Raw genomic sequence first — 17,871 nt, 5'->3', positions numbered from 1 at the left:
TCAATGTTTCAAATTACAAGAAACGTGGAGACAGGGAAAGACTGTAAAGAGAATCCTAAATAGATTATTTATATCAGACATAATTTTCCATTGCAAAATAATAGATAGCTTATAGATCATCTCTCCCAGTTTTAACTCAGTACAACCCAAACTCCTCAATTCTGTTTTGGAAACTGCCTGCGTATTATAAAATCTGTGAGAAAAAAGATATACTATAAAAATTAACTTTTAGTTTATTAGTTTATTTAGTTTATATACTAAAATTAACTTTTAAATTATTTTTAATATGATTTACAATATACTGAATCCATCTATATATTATGTATATATTAAGATACATGTTAATTTCATTAAACAAATCCCTTTAGACTGGGAGCAGTGGCTCACACCTGTAATCCCAGCACTTTGGGAGGCCGAGGCGGGTTGATTACTTCAGCGCAGGAGTTCCAGATCAGCCTGGGAAACATGGAGAAACTTCATCTCTATTAAAAACTGAAAAACTTAGCCAGGCATCATGGTGCACCCCTGTAGTTCCAGGTACTGGGAGGCTAAGGTGAGGAAGTCACCTGAGCCCAGGAAGTCAAGACTGCAGTAAGCTGTGATCACGCCACTGCACTCCGCCCTGGGCAATGGGAGTCAGGTCCTGTCTCTAACAACAACAAAAATACCAAGACAACAACAACAACAAAAACCTCTTGATGACTACTATAATTAAGAACTCTGTAAGTCTAAATGTAGTTTCTAGAAATTCTCTCTCCATTACTTTCTAGTGACTTGTATATCACTATATGTTAATATTATCATATGTACTGTTTTGTGTTTTTAGTACATGAAAATTAGCACCAGATCCAAAACATACATGAAGATTAAACTCTACATACAGAAGAATTTCTTATATTTTATAATTCATTACCATTCATTACTACCTCCAGATCACTTCCCTTCTAAGCCAACAATTTTACTTTCAGATTCTGGAATGTCTCCAGTGACGTCAAGAGCTTGAACTACCACTGAACTACTCTTCTACCTTTCAGAACATCATAGTTTGGACTGTTTTATTTCTTTTAGAAGACCTGAAGATATAAATTGCTAACATAAGGCACACCATTCATCCTAACACTAAATGTTCCCCTTAGCACAAGTTTCTTTTTTTCTTGAACTAGTCTCCAGAAAAATACTTTTATTTTAATAGTGAACTACACTATCTAAAGCAGCACCAGAAAAATTATTTCACATAGTTATTGCCGTTGCTGCTTGGCTTTCTTATCTGCTCCTCATTTTAAAGTATGGGGATTTTTATTAGCCAGCTTCCCAGTCTCTTTCTATTTATCAAGCTCTGCTTGGTAAGATTTGGAACAAACTTGCAAGTTTATAGGATTTCTGTGACACATTCAATTGTCTAATAGCTACATTAAATTAAAAATAACTATTGGATAGCTTACAAAACATCTGATAAAGTGAAAATAGGTTAATCTTGTTTTACTAACACATGATCTTTAATCCAGTTTCCAAGGTTACTTGTGTACTAAATATATATTTTAGATGTACCAGAGGCCTGCAAAATATATCTCAAATTTTGACTCATGCATGAAACCAAGTCTATTTTGGATTTTCACACTGTGTGACATCTTATGAGATAAGAAACATGATTATATCAAAAGGTCCTGACTTAATTGTGCCCCAGACCTAAAAAAGACTCAGTAATTACCTTTCAAAGTGTTATTAGAGCAGATAATGCAGAAAAAGGATGCTCTCATTTATCTTTTTTTCCTTTACATCTAAAATGGCAACTTTGTCACAAACTTTGCAAGTCTATTAATAAGGAATCAAATCATTTAATTTTGTCATTTCAAAATTGTTGCTCACAATTGTCGATGATTAAGAGAAGGTATAAGATATAGCCCTGATCTCAGTGAGTCCAAATCAAGGAAGGAGAAGAAAAAAACTCAAACAATTAATAAATGCTAGAAACTAAGGACTAAAAGTAGTAAAAGACAAAATTTTAGAAATTCAGATTAAAGAGTTAATATATCAAGAAGAATTTCTTTAAAAAAAGGTGAAATTAAGGAGTGCTATGAAAACTAAACAAAAAGGAGAGCCAGTCAACAGCTGCATGGCGGGTGACTCCCATTGCCAAAGTCAAAACATGGAACAGGCTATAAGTACTTCCCAAGACCTTGTTGTATCATTATTATATTCTATTGCAATGTACTGTGCTAGATAGCTGTGAGAGACTTGAATTCTCATTATGTTTTCTATCTGAACATCTGCAATTTAGTAGAGTTTTAATACTTGCAAGTACAAATATTTACATTTATTTCTTATGATTTTCTCTCTTACACATATATTTATTTATGTACTTATTTTGTACACATTTATGAGGACCATGTGAAATGTTGTTACATATATAATGCATAGTGATCAAGTCAGGTATTTAGGGTAACCATTACCCAAGTACAATAAATTTTTATTAATTGTCCTTCTCTGCTTTCAAACATTGAATTTATTCTTTCTATCTTAATATATGCTTATACCTTTTAATCCATTTCTCTTCACCTTCCCCTCTCATACCCACTCACCCTTCCCACCTCTTTTATGTTTTGCTGCACTCTACCTCCATGAGATCCAAGTTTTTAGCTCACATGTATAAGAGAGGACATGCAATATTTGTCTTCTTGTGCCTTGGTTATTTCACTTAAGGTAATTATCTCAGCTGGGCACAGTGGCTCACACCTATAAATCACAGCTATTTGAGAGGCCAAAGTGGGCAGATCACTTGAGCCCAAGAGTTTGTGATCTACCTGGGCAACATGGCAAAACCTCATCTCTACAAAAGAAATGCAAAAATTAGCCAGATATGATATCATGTGCCTGTAGTCCCAGGTACTCAAGAGGCTGAGGTGGGAGGATCAATTGAGCTTAGGAGGTTGAGGCTGCAGTGAGTTGTGATCGCACCACTGAACTCCAGCCTGGATGACAGAGCAAGAATCTGTCTCAAAAAAGAAAAAAGATAATGTTCTCTAATTCCACCCATGTACTGCAAATGACATACTTTCGTTATTTTTTATTGATGAATAATATTCCATTGGTTACATGTACCACATTTTCTTTGTCCATTCATCGATTAATGGACATTTATGTGGATTCTGTAATTTTGTGATTGTGAATAGTACTGCAATAAACATGTAAGTGCAGGTCTCTCTTTGATATAATGATTTATTTTCCTTTTCCTTTGGGTAGATAGCTGGTAGTGGGAATCCTAGATCAAATGATTGCTGTATCTTTAGGTTTTTTTGTTTTTTTGAAATCATTATACTTTTTTATTGTGGCAGTAGTAGTTTACATTTTCCTAAACAGTGTATAATAATTCCCTTTTCCATGTATTCTTGGCAACATCAATAATTTTTTATCTTTTTAATAACAGCCATTCTGACTTGGTTAATGATGATATCATGTTGTGCTTTTTATTTGCATTTCTCAGATGATTATTCATGTTAAGCATTTTTCATATTTCTGTTGCTCATTTGTATGTCTTTAGAGAACTACCTGTTCATATTCTGTCCTTTGCCCACTTTTTAATGGGGTTATTTGCTTTTTTTATTTCCTGTTGTGGTGTTTAACTTCCTTGTATATTTTTGATATATCCTCTTGGATACATAGTGGGCAAATATTTTCTCCCATTCAACAAGTTGTCTCTTCACTTTGTTGATTATTTTCCTGTGTGGAAGCTATTTTATTTTTTTAACTCCCATTTGTCTATTTCTCTTTTTGTTGCCTATGCTTTTGGGGTATTAGTCATAAATTATTTGCCTATACCAGCGTCCAGGAGAATTTTCCCTAGGTTTTCTTCTGTCACTGCTATGGTTTCAGGTCTTATATGTAAGTCTAATCCACTTTGAATTGATTTTAGTATGTGGTGAGAGATGGTGTTTAATGTCATTCTTCTGCATATGGATATACAATTTCCTCAACACCACATATTGAATATTTTCTTTCCCCAATGTAAGTTCTTATCAGCTTTGTCAAAGATTGGTTGGTTGTAAGTTACTGTCTTTATTTCTGAGTTCTCTGTTCTTTTACATTGATCTATGTGTCTATTTTTATACCCAAATCATACTGTTTTGTATACTATAGCCTTGTGGCAACTTTGTCACAAACTTTGCAAGTCTATTAATAAGGAATCAAATCATTTAATTTTGTCATTTCAAAATTGTTGCTCACAATTGTCGATGATTAAGAGAAGGTATAAGATATAGCCCTGATCTCAGTGAGTCCAAATCAAGGAAGGAGCCTTGTAGTATATATACAAATATTTATAAATTTATTTCTATAAAATGTCAACTTTTATTTTAGAAAAAAGGGGTACATGTGCAGGTTTTTTACATGGAAATATTTTATGATGCTGAGGTTTGGGGGTATGGATCCTGTCACCCCGGTAGTAAGCATAGTACTTGATAGGTAGTATTTCAGCCAGCAGTTGTTAATGTTTGTTGGCTGCTTGTATGTCTTTTGAGAAGTGTCTGTTCATGTCCTTTGCCCATTTTTTAATGTGGTTATTTGCTTTTTGCTTGTAGGTTTGTATAAGTTTCCTTTAGATTCTGGATATTAGGCCTTTGTCAGATGCATAGTTTGTGAATGTCTTTTCCCATTCTGTAAATTGTCTGTTTACTCTATCGATAGTCGCTTTTGCTGTGCAGAAGCTTTTTAGTTTAATTAGGTCTCACTCGTCAATTTTTGGTTTTGCTGCAATTGTTTTTGCTGAGTTAGCCAATAATTCTTTGCCAGGGCTGATGCCAAGAAGATAATTTCCTAGGTTGTCTTCTGCGATTCTTAGTTTGAGGTCTTACATTCAAATCTTTGATCTATTTTTAATTAATTTTTTGTGTATGTTGAATGAGAGGAGTCAAGCTTCAATCTTCTACGTGTTGCTAGCCAGTTATCCCAGCATCATTTACATAATGGGGAGTCCTTTCCCCATTGCTTGTTTTTGTTGGCCTTGTTGAAGTTCAGATGATAGTAGGTGTGAAGTTTTATCTCTGAGTTTTCTATTCTGTTTCATTGGTGTATGTGACTGTTTTTGTACCAGTACCATGCTCTTTGGGTTGCTTGAGCATTATAGTACAGTTTGAAGTCAAGTAATGTGATATCTTTGGCTTTGTTCCTTTCGCTTAAGATTGCTTTGTCTATTCAAACTGTTTTTTGGTTCCATATAAATTTTAGAACGGTTCTTTCTAATTATGTGAAGAATGATAGTAGTTTGATAGAAATAGTGTTAAATCTGGCCAGGCACAGTGGCTCAAGCCTGTAATCCCAGCACTTTGGGAGGCCGAGATGGGCAGATCACGAGGTCAGGAGATCGAGACCATCCTGGATAACACGGTGAAACCCCATCTCTACTAAAAAATACAAAAAAAAAAAAAAAAAAAAAAAAAAACAACTAGCCAGGCAAGGTGGCGGGCGCCTGTAGTCCCAGCTACTCGGGAGGCTGAGGCAGGAGAATGGCATAAACCCGGGAGGCGGAGCTTGCAGTGAGCTGAGATCCAGCCACTGCACTCCAGTCTGGGCAACAGAGTGAGACTCCATCTCAAAAAAAAAAAAAAAAAGAAAGAAAGAAATAGTGTTAAATCTGTAGATTGCTTTGTGTAGTATGGTCATTTTTATGATATTAATACTTCTAATTCACGAGTATGGAATGTTTTTCAAATTATTTGTGTTATTTCTGATTTTTTTCAACAGTGTTTTTTAGTTCTCCTTGTGGAGATCTTTCGCCTTCTTGTTTGCTGTATTTCTAGGTATTTCATTTTGTTTGTAGCTATTGAAAGTGGGATTGTGTCCTTAATTTGCCTCTCAGGCTAGATATAATTGGTATACGGAATATTACTGATTTTTGTACATTGGTTTTGTATTTTGAAACAGGACATTTATCAGTTCTAGGAACCTTTTGACAGAGTCTTCAGGATTTTCTAGGTATAGAATCATTATCATCAGTAAAGACAGCTACTTTAGTTTCTTCTTTTCCTATTTGGATGCTTTGATTTCTTTCTCTTGCCAGATTGCCCTTGCTAGGGCTTTCATTACTATGATGAATAGGAATGTTGACAGGGGGCATCCCCTTGTCTTGTTCCAGTTCTCAAGGGGAGTGGTTCAAACTTTGGTCCGTTCAGTATAATGTTGGCTGTAGGTTTGTCACAGATGGCTCTTCCAATTTTGAGTTATGTTCCTTCAATGACTAGTTTATTGAGAGCTTTTATCACGAAGAGATGTTGAATTTTGTTGAACACTTTTTTTCTGCATCTATTGAGATGATCATATGAATTTTACTTTTTAATTTGTTTATGTGCTGAGTCACATTTATTGAATCACATATGTTGAACCAACCTTGCATCCCTGGAATAAAGCCTACTTGATTGTGATATATTAACTTTTTGATGTGGTGCTGGATTTGAATTGCTAATATTTTGTTGATAATTTTGGTGTCTATGTTCACAAAAGATATTGGCCAAAAATTTTCTTTTTTTGTTGTGTCTCTGCCAGATTTCGGTATAGATGGAAGTTAGCTTCATAAAATGCATTGGGGAGGAGCTCTTCCTCCTCAATGTTTTGGAATACTTTCAGTAGGATTGGTATCAGTTCTTCTTTGTAGGTCTGGTAGAATTTGGCTGTGAATCCCTCTGGTCCAGGGCAGTTTTTGGTTGATAGATTCTTTATTACTGATTCAATTTTAGGTGTTGATATTGGTGTATTTAGGGTTTTAATCTCTCCCTGATTCTATCTTGGGATACTATGTGCTTCCAGAATGTATCTATTTTATTTAGATTTTCTAGTTTGTGTGGAAAGCATTCTTCATAATAGTCTCTGAGGATCTTTTGTATTTCAGTGGGATCAGTTGTAAGATTGATTTTATTATTTCTGATTTTTGTGCTTATTTGAGTCTTCTCTTTCTTTTCCCTTGCTAATCTAGCTAGGGGTTATCAATTTATTATTTTAAATAACCAACTATTGTGTTTTATTGCTTTTGTTGCATGGGTTTTTGCATTTCAATTCCATTCAGTTCTCTAATTTTAGCTATCTCTTTTCTTCTGCTAGCTTTGGGGTGGTTTGTTCTTTTTCTTTCAAGTTCTTTTAGGTGTAAAGTTGAAGTGTTAATTTGAGATCTTTCTAACTTCTTGATGAAGGTATTTAGGGCTATAAACTTTCATCTTAACACAGCTTTTGCTGTATACAATGATTTTGGTAAGTTGTATCCCAATTTTCATTAATTTCAAAGATTTTTTTTTGATTTTTGTCTTAGTTTCAATCTCTACCCAAGAATCATTCAGGAGTAACTTGTTTAATTTCTATGTATTTGTGTAGTTTTTAGAGATCTTCTTGATATTAGTTTCTATCTTTATTGCATTGTGGTCTGAGAGTGTGCTTGGTATAATTTTGATTTTTTTGAACTTATCGAGACTTGCTTTATGACCTAGTATATGGTTGATCTTGGAATATTTTCTGTGTGTAGGTGAGAAGAATGTATATTCTGTAATTACCAGGTATAGTGTTCTGTAGATGTCTCCTAGGTTCATTTGACCAAATGTTGAGTCTAGGTCCCGAGTTTCTTTGTTAGTTTTCTGCCTTAATGATTTGTCTAATGCTGTCAGTGGGAGTGTTCATGCCTCCCACTGTTATTTATGTGTCTGTCTAAGTATTTTTATAGGTTAAGAAGGATTGGTTTTATGAATCTGAATGCTCCAATGTTGGGTCCATATGTATTTAGGATAATAATATCTTCTTGTTATATTGTACCCTTTATCATTATGCAATGCCCTTTTTTGTCCTCCTTAATTGTTAAAGGTTTAATGTCTATTTTTGTGCGATATAAGAATAGCAACTTCTTCTCTTTTTTGTTTTCCATTTGCATAGTAGAGCTTTCTCCAACTCATTTCTTTCAGCCTGCGAGTGTCATTATGTGCGAGATGGTCTGTCGAAAATAGCAGACAGTTGAGTCTTGTCTTTTACGCGGCTTTCCATTCTGTGTCTTTTAAGTGGTATATTTAGCCCACTTATATTCAGGATTAGTATTGATATGTGAGATTTAGTCCTGCCATTGTGTTTTTAGTTGATTTTAATGTAAACTTGGTTATGTAATTGCTTTTTAGTGTCTGTAGGCCCTGTGTGTATTTGTGGTAACAGGTGTTCTTTCAATTCCATATTTAGCACTCTCTTAAGAACCTGTTGTGAGACTTGTCTAGTTAATTCAGGTTTCCTGAGCTTTTGCTTGTGTGAGAGAATTATATTTCTCTTTCAGTTGTGAAGCTTAGTTTGGTGGAGTATGAAATTCTTGGTTAGAATTTCTTTCCTTTAAGGACACAGAAAATCGACTCCCAATCTCTTCTGGCTTGTAAGGTTTCTGCTGAGAACTCTGCTGCCAGCCTGATGGGGGTCCCTCTGTATGTAACCTGGCATTTCTTTTTAGCTGCCTTTAAGATTTTTTCTTTTGCATTAATTTTAGTGAATTTAATAACTATGTGCTTTGGGGGTGGTCATCTTTTATAGTATGTAGCTGGGGTTCTCCGTATTACTTGAACTTGCATGTCAATCTCTCTAGCAAAATTAGAGAACTTTTCATGGACTACATCCTCAAATATATTTTCCAAGTTGCTTATTCTCTCTCCTCTCTTAGGAATGCCAATGAGTTGTAGATTTCATCTCTTTACATAATCCAGTATTTCTCAGAAGTTTTGTTCATTTTTTATATTCTTTTTTCTTTATTTTTGTCTCACTGAGTGCATCCTAAGAATCAATCTTTGACTTCTGGGATTATTTCCTCAGCTTGGTCTATTCTGCTGTTAATCTTTCTGATAGTATCATGAAATTATTGTATGAATTATTCAACTTGATGAGATCAGTTTGAGTCTTTCTTAAAATGGCTATTTTGCCCTTCAGCTCTTGAGTTGTTTTACTGGATTGCTTGGCTTTCTTGGATTGAATTTCTACTTTCTCATCGATCTCAATGAGTTTCCTTGCCATCCAGATTCTAAATTCCATGTCTGTCATTTCAGTCATATCAGATTGGTTAACAACTATTGCTAGAGGACTAGTGTTCTTGTTTGAAGATAAGGGTACCCTCTGGCTTTTTGAATTAGTAGAGTTCTTGCACTACTTTTTTTTCTCATCTGTTAGTGTCAATGTTCCTTTAACTGTGGTTTAAATTGAATATAGTCAGTTGGTTTCATTTCTGAAAGTTTTCAGAGGACTTATACTCTGTACAGGGTATTTGTTGTGGAATTTTTGCCCCTGGCCTTACAGGAGAGAGAATTAGCAATGGTTTTTTTGTTTGTTTGTTTTGTGGGGTTTTTTTTTTTTTTTTGTATTGTTGTTTAGGATGTGGTTCAATAGATGGTGCTTAAGAGCAACGGTGGTAAATAGGCTCTTACTCAGACACATGCTTGCATTTATTTTCTGCTGTGCTGTGGTGCCGGGTGAAAAGTAGTGAGACCTCAATAGGCTTACTCCTGGGCCTTGGGGAAGTCACTTCCAATCATTGGTTTTGTGTCCATGATTTTGTCCTTGTTGTTAGGTGTTTTAGGCTGCAGGGCTCCCTTCAGTGGAGGTCTGGGAGTGACACAGGCCCCACGTTTACCAGACTAGCCTTGTGAAGCAAGGCATACCTAGTTCTCCCAACAGCCTGTAAACCTCTGTGACTCACCTCTCTCCGTTTTCTGAGAGTGTGGGCTCCTCCCCAGCTCATGTACCAGGCATATATCCTGGCTTAGCATTTCCAAGTCCTGGGATACCAAGACCTGCTTATGCCTCCCTCCTCTGGACCCTTGGGGTTGGGTTCCCTGTGCCCTGGGAAATCTGAATTGTCTCCCAGGCTTCTGGAATTCACTCAGGTGTAGCAAAGCACCCTGGCTGGGCAGCAGAGGCTGCACTGTGTGTTAGATCCACTTGGTGTAAAGTCTCTTTAAAATAGTTTTTCTGTAGCTAGTCTGTCTAATACTGAGAATGGGGTGTTTAAGTCCCCCACTATTATAGTATTGCAGCCTATCTCTCTCTTTTGATCTGGTAATATTTGCATTATGAATCTTGGACCATCAGTATTAGGTGCATGTATGCTGGAATTATTATATCATCTTGTTGAATTGATCTACTATGTAATGAACTTTCTTATCTTTTATAATTGTTCTTGACTTAAAGTCTATTTTATCTGATATAAACATGTCAACTCCTGCTCACTTTTGTTTCTGTTTTCATGGAATATCTTTTTTATCCCTTCACTTTCAGTCTATATGTGCCTTTAATGATAAGGTGATTTTCCTGTAAGTAGCATATAGTTACATCATGTTTTCTTTTTTAAAATCTATTCACTGATTCTATAATTTTTAAGTGGAGAGTTTAATCTGTTAACATTTGAGGTTATTATTAATATGTGAGGCTTTGTTCTTGTCATATTGTATTATCACTTCTGGTTGTTGTACCTATTCTTTTTTTCTTTCCTTTACTCTTAGTGTTTGTTATTGTGGTCTAGTGGATTTCTGCAGTGTTACTACTTGAGTCTTTTCTCTTCCTTTTTGTATGATTGCTTTACCAATACATTTTATATTTTCATGTGTTTTAATGATGGCAAATGTCATCATTTTAATTCCATGTTTAAGACACCCTTATGCTTTTCCTTAAGGCAGGTCTATTGGAAGCAAATTTTCTCAACATTTGCTTGCCTGGAAAAGACTTTTGTTCTTGTTTATTTATGAATAATAATTTTGCTGGATGCAGTATTCTTGGCTCACATACAATTTTTTTCAGTCCTTTGAATATATTATCTCATTCTCTTTTGGCCCGTAAGATTTCTGCTGAAAAATCCACTTAGTCTAAAGGGTTTTCCTTTAAAAGTGACTAGAGTCTTTTTTCTTTCTGTTTTTTAATGTTCATTCTTTGTATTTGATTTTAGAGAAAAGACCCTCTTGCATTGTAACTGGGAATCATTCTGCCTCTGATATGTGAATATCTATGTCTTTTGCTAGACTTTAGAATTTTATCTATGATTTTGTTAAATAGATTTTTATATCTTTTCATTTTCTCTTCTCCCTCTGCAGGTTTCATATTTATAATTTTTTAAATATTTTTTTATATCTGTGTGTTTATATCCGTGCATGTGGTGTAACAGTCACTTCTTCCTATTTTTGAATTCATTTTATAGCAGAGAACATGTTATTGAAGATGTGTCTGTAATGTTGGCTGGGTAGGGTACTTCCTAGTGTGCACAATAGTGTAGTCTCTGTATGGTTTCCTTGGCCGTAAACAGCATTAGGGTTTTCTGGGATTTTCATAGTGGAAATTATGTGAATTTGTACTGGGGACTGGGGAGCCAGGTGGGCCAGTCCTTAGACCTGACTGGTGGAAGTGGTGGGCTGAGCATGCCTGTTTTTGTGTGACTTAGCAATATACTCTGGCACCTGTGTTTGTGTTTACTGGCAGGCTGATTTTTTGGCCTCCAGGGGGCTTGCTCAAATTCCAGTAGTGGCAACAGAATTAGTGAATTCTTAGGTCTCTGGGAAGCCAGTGTGTTGTGGGCAATTGCACTAACAGTGACGTTACCACCCTCTGGGTCTCAGTTGGTGTGAACTGCTGGTGGCAGTGGCTGCTATAGGGGGTCACCTCCAACAGCCCTAAACATGCTACTCTCAGGCTCTCTTGCTCTCTGTGACAGCAATGCTGTAACACAACCAATGAGAAGGGACACTGTTTTCATGTGCAAGTCTGGATATGGAGGCCACACCATATCCAACCAGTGTGGTCACAGTCATCACTCACCACTGGACAGGTAGCCCTCTGGCTCGCCCACCTCAGCCCCTGGTGAGAGAAGAACTGGGGGCATGGAGGGGAATGAGGAGTCCTGTTCTCTATGTAAGAGCTCAAGCACAGAGACCACTCCACCTATAAGGGGATTTTACTCTTCACTTGTCAAGCTAAGCACTAAGTTTGTGCTGTTACTCAGGGTAGCATCACTTCTCACAGCTCCAGACAATGAGTGCTCAGGCTCCAGAGGGTGCACACTTTTGTTTCTTTTGTTCCAGGGACTGCCTTTTGGTGAACTGCACCATCTTTTCCCCAAGGAGTAGTACTCCCTGTGGACTAGAGTACTGGGGACCTTCCAGCACCTTTGAGTATAGCCTGTGCTGTGCTGCTGCTGCACCCTTCTGAGTGGACATTGGGGAATGCCAGCAGGAGCTTCTGGGATGTGAATTTATGGGAGCTGTCATTCCCAGGGCCGAATGCAGCCTTGTACAGCTGCACTCACAAAATGCTGCCCTGTTGCAGTCATTCAGTTCTCAGAGAGGGGTGAATAACCCAGCCCACATTCTCTATCCGCTGCAATGCTCTCGTGGAGTCTCCAAATCACTGCCTACAGTAGTGTCAGATTTCATGTGTGTAGTGGAGCTCTCCTGTGGTTTGGGATGCAGCAGTCTTTGGCAGGGATGTGGGCTCCCCAAGTTCTTTCACTTATTCTTTCCCTGCAATTCTAAGCCGCTGTGGGTTCCCAGTCAATCGTGGCCCAACTGGCAACTTCATTCTTCTCCTTCTGTGCTTCAGGTGTTTCCTGTGAGTTTTCCACTGGATTCTAGGGTTTTCTCCTGTATGTTCTATATAGATATGATGTCCTAGTCATATTATGAGTTCTTCATTCTGGAGAGGCCAGATGTCTGATGTCTCTAGTCACCCATCTTGAACCCTTCATCTATTTATTTATTTAAAAAATACATACATATCCCTTTTTCCCTTTTTTGGCATTTGCAATTTAATTTTCTTTGTTATTGGCCTTCTGTAGGTAAAGTATCTTTCCATCCTCGTGTGTCTTTCAAAATTTTATTTTTGTATTTTATTTTCTGCAGTTAAAATACGATGTGCCTAGGTGTAGATTTTTTGGTATTTATATAATTGGTGCTTTATGAGTTTCCTGGATCTGTGGTTTGATGTCTGTCATTAGTTTTTGTAAATTCTTGGTATTATTGGTTCAAATTATTTCTTTTGTTCCCTTTTCATTTTATTTTCCTTCTGGTATTTCCATTACATGTATGTTAAACCTTAGGCAATTGTATCACAGTTCTTGAATATTCTCTTGTCTTTTTCATTTATTTTCCTCTTTGCATTTCAGATTTACAAGTTTTTATTGACATTTCAAGTTTGCTGATTTTTTTCCTTGGATATGCCTAGGCTATTGATGAGCCGATTAAAGACTTTATTCTTTATTTCTCATACAGTGATTTTGATTTCTAGCTTTTCCTTTTGATCTTTTCTTAGTTTTCATCTTTCTGCTTACATCGCACATCTGTTCTTTCATGCTGCACATTGTTTCCTTTAGAACTCTAAACATATTAATCATAGTTGTTTTAAATTCTGTGTCTTATAATTTCAACTCCTCTGCCATATCTGAATCTGAGATAATATACCAGATAAAAGGGACAGAGTTATATAGGCCTTTAGTGTGAGGTTTCATGTTTTTCTGAGGTAGGTTACATTTACTATTGGCTGTATTTGTATGTTTCAGAGGCTAAAATTTCCACCAGTGTTCTTGTTTATATCTCCTCTGTTGTAGTTGGCATTTCTTTAAAAAAATTTTTTTTTTTAATTTTTTTTTTTTTTGAGACGGAGTCTCACTCTGTCACCCAGGCTGGAGTGCAGTGGCCGGATCTCAGCTCACTGCAAGCTCCGCCTCCCGGGTTTACGCCATTCTCCTGCCTCAGCCTCCCCGGTCGGTGGGACTACAGGCACCCGCCACCTCACCCGGCTAGTTTTTTGTATTTTTTTTTAGTAGAGACGGGGTTTCACCGTGTTAGCCAGGATGGTCTCGATCTCCTGACCTCGTGATCCACCCGTCTCGGCCTCCCAAAGTGCTGGGATTACAGGCTTGAGCCACCGCACCCGGCCTGTAGTTGGCATTTCTTATAGACATCTTTAATAAAATACTATTTGTTCAGTTCTTTTAGTTGTATTCTCCTGTGATTATAGAGGAGCCCTATTGGTATGGTAAAATATGGGGGATGAGAAGTCTTGTGATTAGGTTTTAATATTTCAATGAGTCTTCACAAGTGCTTTTCAGCTATCCTAACCCCTCCACTTTGTCAAGGATATAAGGCTAAAGGGGGCCAGAGTTTAGTATTTTCCTTCCTTTAAGCCAGTTAGGCTCTGATAAAATAGTTTCTCCTGAAGGCAGGCCTTGTTAAGAAGAATAGAATGCTCTGCTGTATTTTAAAGTAGCTACTATTCCCCTCCCCATTCCTGAAGAAAGAAGGTTTTTTCCTCCAGTTTTCACTGAGAATCTGGTATAGCTCCTGTAGGTAAAATTCACAAAAGTGTGAGTGGTCCTCTAAGACTGGACATACCTAACATTTTTAATTCTCAAACTTGTCTATTCTCAAGCTCCAGCAATTCACCAATTGTACTGTAGGTTTTATTATTTTGGAACTAGTTTCCATGGAGATTTCTGCCCATGAGTTTTTGCTCTGCTAAGTTACAATTATCTGTGTTTGCCTTTCTCTTTAATTTGGGGGGCATAGGTTTGCTTTGTGGCCTCAAATATTTTATGGGTCTATGAAGAGTTGTTGGTATTCAGTTTATTGAGCTTTCTTCTGGTATAAATGGTAGTGATGACTTTCAAGCTCCTTACATTCTGTACCAAAAGCCAAAATTCAAAAGGTGGTTTATACAAAGTAATGTTTCTTGGTAATCAAGCAAAGAGGAATCGGGCATGAATAGTCTCAGGAATATAAACTCACTCACACATTTTCACTCCTTTGTATTTAGTTAAGCTACCCTCAAAATTCACAGCACGTTATATTTAAATTCATCCCAAGGTGTTAACAACTATGTTAGGGCCAACCCCTCACACACACCCACTGGAGTCATTTTTATTTCTTGGTGTTCTTTTACCTGTCTGAGCATTCTAGATTAGCTGCTTCTGAATAATGTTTACTCTCAGTCAATGTTATGTTAACCTGGGTGCTCCTTTTGCTGCTCCTTGGGCAACACTTCAAATTATAGTGTAGAGTGGTATTCTTCCAGGATTTCATCCAATATTTAATATAACTGTGCACATATGTCTTGATTAGGTATTTGTAAGTCAACCATCATCTTTCTTTCAGTTTTGTGCATCATCTTTTGTATTCAGTTTTATGCATATGTAAATGCCTATATGCATATATACACATGGGAACATGCACATATACACACATACACACAGACACATATTTCTATAAATTTTAGTTAAATAATGAAGAATGGGGTATGTAGAGAGGGTGAGTAGTTATTCTCAAGTAAGCATATTTTCTTTGTGTCTTCAGGTCTGTCCACAGAGTAAAGCAGCAAACAGGGAATCCCCAGAATACCCTGATAGAATTAATCATGAAGAACAGAAACTCTCAATTTCACAACATTTACTAGAGGACAGCCTGGTCCAGTTGGATCATGCCTTAAATAGAGAAAATCATAGAGTAAAACACATTTGAATCATAACACCTCTGCCAAGATGTAGGAAAAAAAGAGATTGTCAAAGAGATTTATTCATTGAGTCATCTAAGATCACTTATCCACAGCACAATATGGCTCACCTATATAATATAAACGATTGTGAAAAATGCTGGCATAGGGGCATAATTTTTCAAGTGAGTTGTTCTACCTCACCAACAAGGAGAAAGTACTACACAGATCCAACAAGTTTAAATAAAAACCTTGCATGTAAAGGAAGAAAAGATAATGTTTGCTTTGGATGTGATGGTAACAATTATGGTCACACATAACAATAATAAAGGCAAGAGTAAAGGAAGACTCACACAGACTCTGTAGGTAAGTATGCAATTGCTTTTGTTATTTATACCCAATTTGTACCCATTATATTGTTTATACCTGTTATACCCTAAGAGGCTCAAAACTACATGACAGTTTGCTAATAGATTCTTGTCATCTGGTGTGAACACAGTTTCATAATCGTGAATTCTGTGACATCTTTTCAAACAGGTTGGAGTAATGCTTAACAGACATTTGTTAGCAGTCCAAACTTCTAAACACTGGAGGAAAAAAAAAAAAAAGGAATTATCAGCAAGAATGGCAGTTGCACACTTGAGTCCATGTTATGATATTTATTGGGCTGCTCCAGAAAGCTTTAGCTGTGCACATTTGGTTGATTACATAAATAGTTGCCACTATTCTGACTATAACCAGCTTTGATGTTGATAAGGCTTTATTAAATAATATACTGATGAGGTCTGGCTGAGCAATAGGTGATAGCATATGGTTTCAATGCTGACCCACCATACTGAAAGAACTTATGGGTTAGGTTTTACAAGAAGAATACATATTAATTATTACTAAACTATTTGAATCCAGTAAATAAGGCAAGGGATTTAGCGATATAAAACACATGAGTCTGAGAGAGGAGTTCTAGGCTTTACTTTTGTCTCTCGCTATAGTTGAGTCCAATGTGCCCATTTTATAAGAAGTTAAGCTATATCACCTGTTTTCAAAAATTCCCAATCTTGGAAGCTCATCAAAAACATTTAGTGATCTTTTGAAAAAACTAAGTGTCATGCGCGTCCACGTGAAGAGACCACCAAACAGGTTTTGTGTGAGCAATAAAGCTTTTTAATCACCTGGGTGCAGGGGGGCTGAGTCCGAAAAGAGAGTCAGCAAAGGGAGATAAGGGTGGGGCTGTTTTATAGGATTTGGGTAGGTAAAGGAAAATTCCAGTCAATGGCGGAATTGTTCTATGGCGGGCAGGAGTGGGAGTCACAAGGTGCTCAATGGGGGAGTTTTCTGAGCCAGGATGAACCAGGAAAAGGAATTTCACAAGGTAATGTCATCGCTTAAGGCAAGGACCGGCCATTTTCAATTCTTTTGTGGTGGAATGTCATCAGTTAAGGTGGAACAGGACATTTTCACTTCTTTTGTGATTCTTCAGTTACTTCAGGCCATCTGGGCAGACTCGCAAGTCACAGGGGATGCAATGACTTGGCTCGGGCTCAGAGGCCTGACACTCAGGATATTTACGTCCTGTCTAGAACAACTGGAACAGAATATCCACCCAGGAATTAATTCATTCATGCATTTATTGTTTCCGATCCTTTATTCTTTTTTTTTTTTTTTGCTTAGTATTTTTTAATTTTACAAGTATTTCTGATATATAATCAGCATTGAGAACCGCTCCTACAAGTCTTTTCTACATCCTAAATTAACATTATTATTGTACAACAGGACACTAGTATCCACCAGCTTTCCCAAGTCATCTGGCATACCTCAAAACAATAACTAAACCTAGAAAGAATTAAAGCAGCTGCCTAGAGCACAGGTGGGAACAAATAGCCACAATCAAAACTTAAGTAAGAAAAGTGTTATGGAAAAATCTAAGGCAATTCTAGACATTGTAAATACTGAGATATTCTGACCTGAAGAACTAGGATTAGGATACATTTCAGAGTACTGAAACTGTGGCAGGCCAGGTCTCAGTAATGCAGGCCTCCATAACAACTGTTTTAGTACTGACTGAGTGGTTAAGTTAAATATTAAAAGCCAGTGCTGTAATACAAAGGCTGGAATGTAACAAAAATCCATTAAGAGTTTGGCCTAGACATTTCCTAAACCTTAAAGCATGATTAAACAAGTCTTACTGAGGCTCTGAAGAAACTCCCCAGGACTCCACAAACAAGTTTATTGGGAGTCTGAAGGAACTCCCCAAACCTCCGTGATTTAGCAGGAGACCAGATCAGGGTAATCACCCCTGCACCTGGACCCAATTAGATTACGTAAATTTACTGGGGCTCCAGAGGAAGGTCTTCAAGACTCAGACCTTCGCTATAGATTAAAAGAAGTTAATGACATACGTCTTTAGATGAATGCACA

The sequence above is a fragment of the Macaca fascicularis genome, chromosome 13 (assembly GCF_037993035.2).
Source record: "Macaca fascicularis isolate 582-1 chromosome 13, T2T-MFA8v1.1".
Lineage (NCBI taxonomy): Eukaryota > Metazoa > Chordata > Mammalia > Primates > Cercopithecidae > Macaca > Macaca fascicularis.
Note: the sequence above shows the minus strand (reverse complement) of the source record.